Source organism: Echinops telfairi, unplaced genomic scaffold (assembly GCF_000313985.2).
Source record: "Echinops telfairi isolate 266 unplaced genomic scaffold, ASM31398v2 ScPeMD7_7469;HRSCAF=8507_1, whole genome shotgun sequence".
Lineage (NCBI taxonomy): Eukaryota > Metazoa > Chordata > Mammalia > Afrosoricida > Tenrecidae > Echinops > Echinops telfairi.
In genome coordinates this window covers 95,527,431-95,535,027 of record NW_022111373.1, presented here as the reverse complement: position 1 = coordinate 95,535,027, position 7,597 = coordinate 95,527,431, and the positions used below count along the sequence as shown (strand labels likewise).

Below are 7,597 nucleotides of genomic sequence, written 5' to 3'. Positions count from 1 at the left end.
AAGGAAAAGCTCATGGGACAGTGGTTATAGAATGATGTATATCTTCCAAAGCAACGGCTGCTCTGGTGATTTTACAGAGAAATTTCAGAAGAATAATAACTCTGAGACATACTCAGATATCAATGGCTCTATGAGAATTTCTTTTACACGTGGAAAGCATAATCTACAATTGTTATTTTTAAATGTGCAAGATGTATAATTTTGAATCTGTGCTTGGGCTGGAAATGGAGATCTAAATTCTATGCCAGATAGCCACCATCCCCACCACCACCATATGCTATCACATTGACCTCAACTCATGGCAACCGTGAATTGTTACACTCATGAATGTGAGAGTAGAGCTGGGTTGTCCATCAGAGGGTTGTCAGTGACTGACTTTTTGAACTTTGTCACCAAGTCTTTCTTTTGAGGCACTTCTGAGTGGGCTTGACACTCTGATTTTTAGGTTAATATAGCCAAGTGCATTAACTGTGTACACCATGAGGAACTCCATGATGGATAGAAATACCTACACATCTGGTACACAATAAGTGTTCATGAAACCAACCTCCCCAAGAAGCATTTTATGGGGACTCTCTGTTTCTTACCCTGTGAGCTCTGGCAGAGGAAATGGTGTATGCCATGGGGGCATTGACAGTGTGTCTTGGTCTTTAGAAGTGGGAGTTTCGAGAGGGAACAGAGAGTTGAGATGCTGAAAGGACTTGGTTATCATGTGACAGCTGGCTCTGACTGATATGGGGCATCCCCCCCCCAAAATGATTTTTCCCCCAAAGCTATGTACTTAATTTTTTTCACAAAACAACCCCGTATCATCTTCGAAGTATTCTCTAGTACACTTATACATTTGTCCAATCTGCGATTCCATTCTTGGAAACATTTTTCAAGCTCATTTGTTTAGATGGCTGACAGCACCTCCCTTGTTTTTTTCCTTTGCCTCTTGTACATGTCTTCACCTCTACATTGTCAAATTACTGTCCCTTCATGTCCCTCTTCATGCACGAAAACAGAAAAAAGGTGAGTAAGGTGTGTGCGGCAAGAGAGGCATGCTATTTTTAGCCAAAAACTGGCACACTTAGATGGCTGAGTGAGCAGGTTCATTGTCATGATGGCAAAACCAGTACCCCATCTACAACAAATCAGGCCTTTTTAGGTCACACAGTGTTAAGCAATCTTTTCAGAACCTCTAAATAGAAGTCCTGATTAACAGTCTGACCTGGTGGAACAAAGTCCAAATGTACTCTGAGTCAACATTTTTGTCCATTTAGGAAGTCCACAGACATCCAGAATGAGGCTTGTCATAAATTGACATTTCACCTTTTTTGAAACAAGAAAACCACTTGTACACTGAGTTCTTCCCTTGAGGTTTAGTGCTGTCCTTGTAAGTTGTGTTCAACATCACAACAGTTTCTGTGGCATTTTTCCAACACAGGAAACAAAATTTCACAGCCACATGCTGTTCTCTTAAATTGGCCATCCCCACTCCACAATGCCCCCCCCAAAAAGGTTCAAGTGAAACTGCTTTTATGAAAAAAATCACTGTGACCAGAGAGAACCTTCCAAGGTGATGCCACTGGGAACACTAACTCAGAGTGATTTGCTTGATCCTCGCCTAGTGGTACAAATGCACACTAAAAAAGATCCACTCCCCCCAGAGCAATTCCTGTTTTTGTTGGGTACCCCCACGTATTATTTCACCACTTCCTGATTGTGAATATCCACAAGGCATTCGAAGCACAGTTTGCTGAGGAGTGCTTTTCAAGGTATCATGGTAATACATGAGATATTTTTTAAAACTGGCGATTGTTTAGCCCCTACATATCCTAGCTGAGTTTTAGCATTTGAATGAAGAATGGGGCCATCTGATTTTGAAAGTGGTGTGTGTTTGTGTAAAAGAATGTAGGAGTCTATGTAGTAGGTGGGTAGTCAAAAAACCAAAACACCCAAACTCACTGCCATTAAGCCAATTAAACTCATAGCAACTCTGTAGGACAGAGTAGACCTGCCCTTTTGGGTTTCCAAGACTTTAAATCTACATGGCAGCAGACAACTTCATCTTTCTCTGATGGAGTGACTGATGGGTTTCGACGGCTGACTTTATAGCTAGCAGCTCAATGCATAGCCCACTGCCCCAGCAGGGCTCTTTGAGGGTGAGTGATAGAAAATGGAAGAGGAAAGCTGACAATTACAGAGAATCAGAAAACATTTTCTATCAAATATTGCAAGAATCAAATGCACCTGGGATGCTATTCTTGGATAGCAAGTGAAACAGATGTACAGCCAAGAAGCTACATTTATGTGGGACTAAGTTGGTCCTATTCTATAATATTACTTAGTCAATTGGCTGGACATATTTGTACCCATTTCAAAGAAAGGTGACCCAACAGAATACTCAAACTTTAGAGCAATATCATTGATATTGCACACAAGTAAAATTTTGCTTAAGATCATCTAACAATGGTTGCAGCAGTATATTGAGATGGAGCTGCCTGAAGTTCAGGCCAGATTCAGAGGAGGATGTGGAACAAGGGATATCATTTCTGATGTCAAATAGATCTTGACTCAAATCTGCGAGTACTAGAAAGATGTTTACTTGTGTTTCATTGACTATGCAAAGGCATTTGACTGTGTGGACCATAATAAACTGTGGATAAACTTGAGAAGAATGGGAATTACAGAGCACTTCATGGTGTTCTTTCAGAAATTGTCCATTGATCAAGAGGCAGTTGTACAAACAGAACAAGGGCATACTGCATTGTTTAAAATCAGGAGAGGTGTGTGTCAGGGTTGTATCCTCTCACCATATTTGTTCAATCTATATGCTAAGCAAATAATCAGAGAAGGGGATTATATTAAGATGAGTATGGCATCAGGATTTCAGGAAGGCTTATTAACAACTTGTGATATGCAGATGACACAACATTGCTTGTAGGAAGTGAGGAGGAATTAATATACTTGATGATGATGATCAAGGATTACAGCCTTTAGTATGAATTACAGCTCAATGTAAGGAAGACCAAAATCCTCACAACTGGACTAATAGGTAGCATCATGATAAACAGAGAAAGGTTGAAGTTGTCAAGTATTTTGTCTTGCTTGAAACAGCAGTCAAGAGATCTAAAGATGTATTACATCAGGTAACTCTGCTGCACAAGACCTCTTTAGAGTATTGAAGAGCAAGGATGTTTCTTTGAGGATGAAAGTGTGCCTGACCCAAGTTATGGTAGTTTCCATTGCAACATGTGCATATGAAAGTGGACATTGAATAAGGAAGACCGAAAAAGAATGGATGCATTTGAATTGTGGGGCTGGAAAAGAATATTGAAAGTACCATGGGATGCTAACAGGACAAACTAATCTGTATTGGAAGAAGGAATCCCAGAGTGCTCCTTAGAGCAAGAATGACAGGACTTCGTCTTATATATTTTAGAGAAATTGTCAGGAGAGACCATTTTCTGGAGAAGGACATCATGTTTGGTAGAGTGGAGGGACAGTGAGATACAGGACCACCCTCAAGAAGATGAACTGATAAAGTGGCTCCATCCATGGACTCAGGCAGAGGAACGATTGTGAAGGTGGCACAGGACCGTGCACTGTTTCTGCACTGTTGTGCGGAGCGTCAGTATGAGTCAGGGCTGGCTCATTGGCACCTAAGAAGAACTTTCTGTACTACAGATATACTGATGGCTTTCAATGGATTTTAGATCGTAATAGATATATCATGCCTACCGTAACAAGTGAATCCTAATCTTAGATGAAAGATCCCTTCAGTTCTGTTTGTAATGATTAAAGTCTTTTTTTTTTTTTTTTTAGTGTAGCCTGAAAGTAAATTGGTATTAGGCCATTGGACGTAACTGTGTTGCCACGACAACTAGGTGGCAGTCCCTAGGACCTAGTTCGCAACATAGAATCTTGAATATGGTGTGTGATTTGGGGTGGCCTTGTGTGTGTACAGGAATGTACTATGGAAGTTTAGGAGATAAATTATGCTGGGTGTATTCCAGAACTTCAAGCTAAGGTTATGAAAAATAAATTTCAACAAGAATCTAATTTTCTCCAAAAATAAATTCTGAGACATGTAACCCCTGCAATTCTATACAATGAGCACAAGACCTGCATTTCCCGCATCTGCTTGCTTATCTCTGGCATGCAGAATGTGCTATATCTTCTCAAATTGAACGGGAATGCAGAAAAGATGAAAGGCAAAGCAACAATAATAATGTAATATAATTTCTTGGTTCAAATATTCTGGTGTCTGTAAAAATGCAAGAACACTGAAATGGATTCTTATTTTAGCCCAAATTCAGATATTTGACAGGTTTCAAAGATGATTCTTGAAATGAGAGAAGTTATTTTAAGGTAGAAGATTAAAACCATTGTATGGCTGTTAAAAGGAGTCCTAGCACAAGAAATCCTCGCTGTCGTTATTTCTTGAAGGACGGCTGTGGAGTTGTGGCTGTATACCCTGCTTAGGTTTTGTATTCCTATTTATTAGGGATTCATTGCACAAAAAAGACAGTCCAAGTATCCACTGTAAATTTGCGTATGCATTCTATACTCACAATATGGTATATCCTGGAGGGAATTGGCTATTTGTAACTGGGTTAGTCTTGCTGTTGTGGTTTTTGTGCCAATTATGAAATTGGCACCACAGAAATCTCCATCACCTGTCAGTGTCTGGCCTTGAATTAAGGCAACATTTTGTTATCTTTTTGAATTGGGAAGTTCATATCACATAGAACTATTTAAAATCAAACAATTAAATGATCGTGCATTTGCAACATTGTACAATCAACACTTCTCTCTAGTTAAAAATATTTTCATCACCTCAAAATAAAACCTTGTACCTATAAGCAAGAAGCCCTGGTAACACAATGGTTAGGAGCTTGACTGCTAATCAGAAGGTTGGTAGTTCAAACTCACCAGTGGGTATGAGGGTTAACAGACCCGGCCACCTGCATCCTTAAAGATTATAGCCTCGGGGCCTTTGACGGTGTCACACAGAGTGACATTGATTTGCAATCCACTTGATAGTACACAGCAACACTGCCATCCAATGGTTACTCCCCATTCGGTCCTCCCCACCAGATGTGGAGAACACTGAGGCATCGGTGCAAATGATGTTTCGAGTATTTTTTTTAAATTAATGTTTAGTTTTATTTTATAATCATAAACTTAGCTCTGCTTTCCAGCTAGACTTAGGGGGACTAAGGAAAGTAGGAAACCTGAAGAACTGGAGTGAGAGCAAAAGATTAAACGGTACTGCAAGCACTTTGGGAACAGAAGGGCGGTTTCCCACGCTACACAAGGAATGATCGGGTACTTAAGATAAAACAAGAAAATACTGATCTAATTGATTAGAGTTGTCCACAGTCATCGATGGTGATCTTCTTGCTGATCTTGCCATTCCTAGAACCAAAACGCCCCATATCTTCCACAATGCTCATGCCTTCTACCACCTGATCTAAGACCATGTGCTTCCAACCATTCCGTCTTGAGCGGGGCAGGTAAAACACTGGGAACTGTTCGTATTGGGCCCAGCATTTTCCATGGACAGGAAGCCAGGGCCTGTGTGCTCCAGGATGAAGTTCTCATCTGCAAATTTCTCTCCACAGATGGACTTGCCACCAGTGCCATGATGGTGCGTGAGGTCAACCCCTGGCACATAAACCCTGGAACAATTCTGTGAAAGCAGGAACCTTTATAGTCAAATCCTTTCTCCCCGGTGCTCAGAGAGCACTGTGTCTTTCCACAATGTCTATTATGGTTTATTGGTGGGATTACCACACTCAATCAATTACAATTGGTTATTTTTTTCAATAACCTAAGGGTTTTCCTTGAAATACTGAGTACAAGGCACAAATCCCATTATCAAAACATGTATCAAACTCACGTGACAGGTGTGAAAAAGTATGAATGAGAGGGGGCATGAGAAATGTCCTTAGTGGGTGAAAGCCAAGGTTCCTTAAGCTGTGCTATGGGGTGTGTGTTATCCTCAGGACAGTGGACACAGTGTGGGATCCAGCTTGAGTGTTTCTGGAGAAGGGGACTCAGAGGAAAGTCCAGAAGAGCCATGATTGCCAATGCTAATTGGTCTCCTCCTTTCCTTCCTACTTGAGGGAGTGTTTGGGTTCAGTGTTAACCTTGGATGAACTCCCTGCCAGTTCCTCTCCATATCACATATTTTGGCCTGATCACCAGTTGATGCATCGCCTGGGTTGGATATTTGAGTTTCATTCATATCACTTCAACCAGATGCTTCTTCTTAGTGGCACCATAAGAGTATGTGTCTATTTCTGTTTCTGGTATGACTTTCATGTGTAGACATATTATGTGTCTGTATTTTTCTAAATGAAGAGTCCTCCTTAAAGGATGTTAAGAGTTTCCTCTGTGCTCTAGACCCTAGTAACTACCAAACTGTCTTCTTCTTTGCAGATTTTCTATTATGGATAGATACTTTCTAGGAACAGACTCATATGGGTACATGGCATTTTGTATCTAGCTTCTCTCACTTAACTTAATAACTTAATAATGATTTTGAGACATCCACATTATAGGATATTTCAGATCTTTTGTTCAACAATTCATCCATTGGTGGGCATTTGTTTTCTCCCCCTGTCTTTTGACTCTTGTAAACAGTGTTGCTATGAATATTTGTATACAAATATTTGCTTTTTTTCTTTTGGTGATAAACTTCAGAGTAGAATTACTAGGTCTCAAGGTTTAACTTTTTAAGAAACTGCACAGCCATTTTCCATAGAGCAGAAGTGCTCTATCTTCCTACAAGCATTGAAAAGACATTTTTAATGTTTCCACATTCTCATCAACATTTGGTGTTTAACCTTTCAAACTCCCCTCCCATTAATAGACACCTTTGATTTTGGTTTTAGTGGGGGCGAAGTGTTATTTTTGGGGGGTTTGATTTTCCTAATGACTAATGATATTGAGACGGGCTGGCGGCACAATTGTTAACTGTTGGGTAAACAAAAAGGTCAGTGGTTCAAATGCTCCAGCCACTGGATAGGCGAAAGATGTGACTGCCTTAGAAGCCCTATTTGGCAATTCTAATCTGTCCTCTATTGCTATGAGCCAAAACTGACTTGACAACAGTGGAATTCATGATGCTGAGCGCCCTTTCAAGAGCGTATTAGATACTTGTATATCTTCCTTGGAGAAATGTCTATTTAAATCCTTTGTCTATATTTTTAATGGGGGTGTTTGCCTTTTTCTTGTCAAGTTGTAGAAGTCATTTATATAATCTTATACACTAGGTCCTTGTTAGCCATTGGGCTAGTAATCGCAAGGTCAGAAGTTTGAAGCCACCAGCCTTTCCTTGGGAGAAAGACTGGGCTTTCTACTGCCACAAAGAACCAGTCCTGGAAACTCACAGGGCAGTTCTCCCCTGTCCCACAGAGCTGCTATGACTTGGCTTCGACGAGATGGCAGTGAGTTTGTTTGTTTGTTTGATTTTAGTTGTTTGGTATCAGATATCAGATATTTTCTCTCATTCTGCCTTTTTCACTTTCTTGATAGATTTTTTGATGTGTACAAGTTTTGAATGTTCTTGAAATTGGATTAATCACTTTTCGCTGTTGAGGCT

At 40.3% G+C, this 7,597-nt stretch overlaps 1 pseudogene; it reads right to left on the bottom strand.

Annotated features, from left to right (window-relative positions):
• Positions 1 to 5,354: 5,354 nt before the first annotated feature.
• Positions 5,355 to 7,597, bottom strand: part of LOC105978708 — a 54,110-nt pseudogene continuing 51,867 nt past the window's right edge.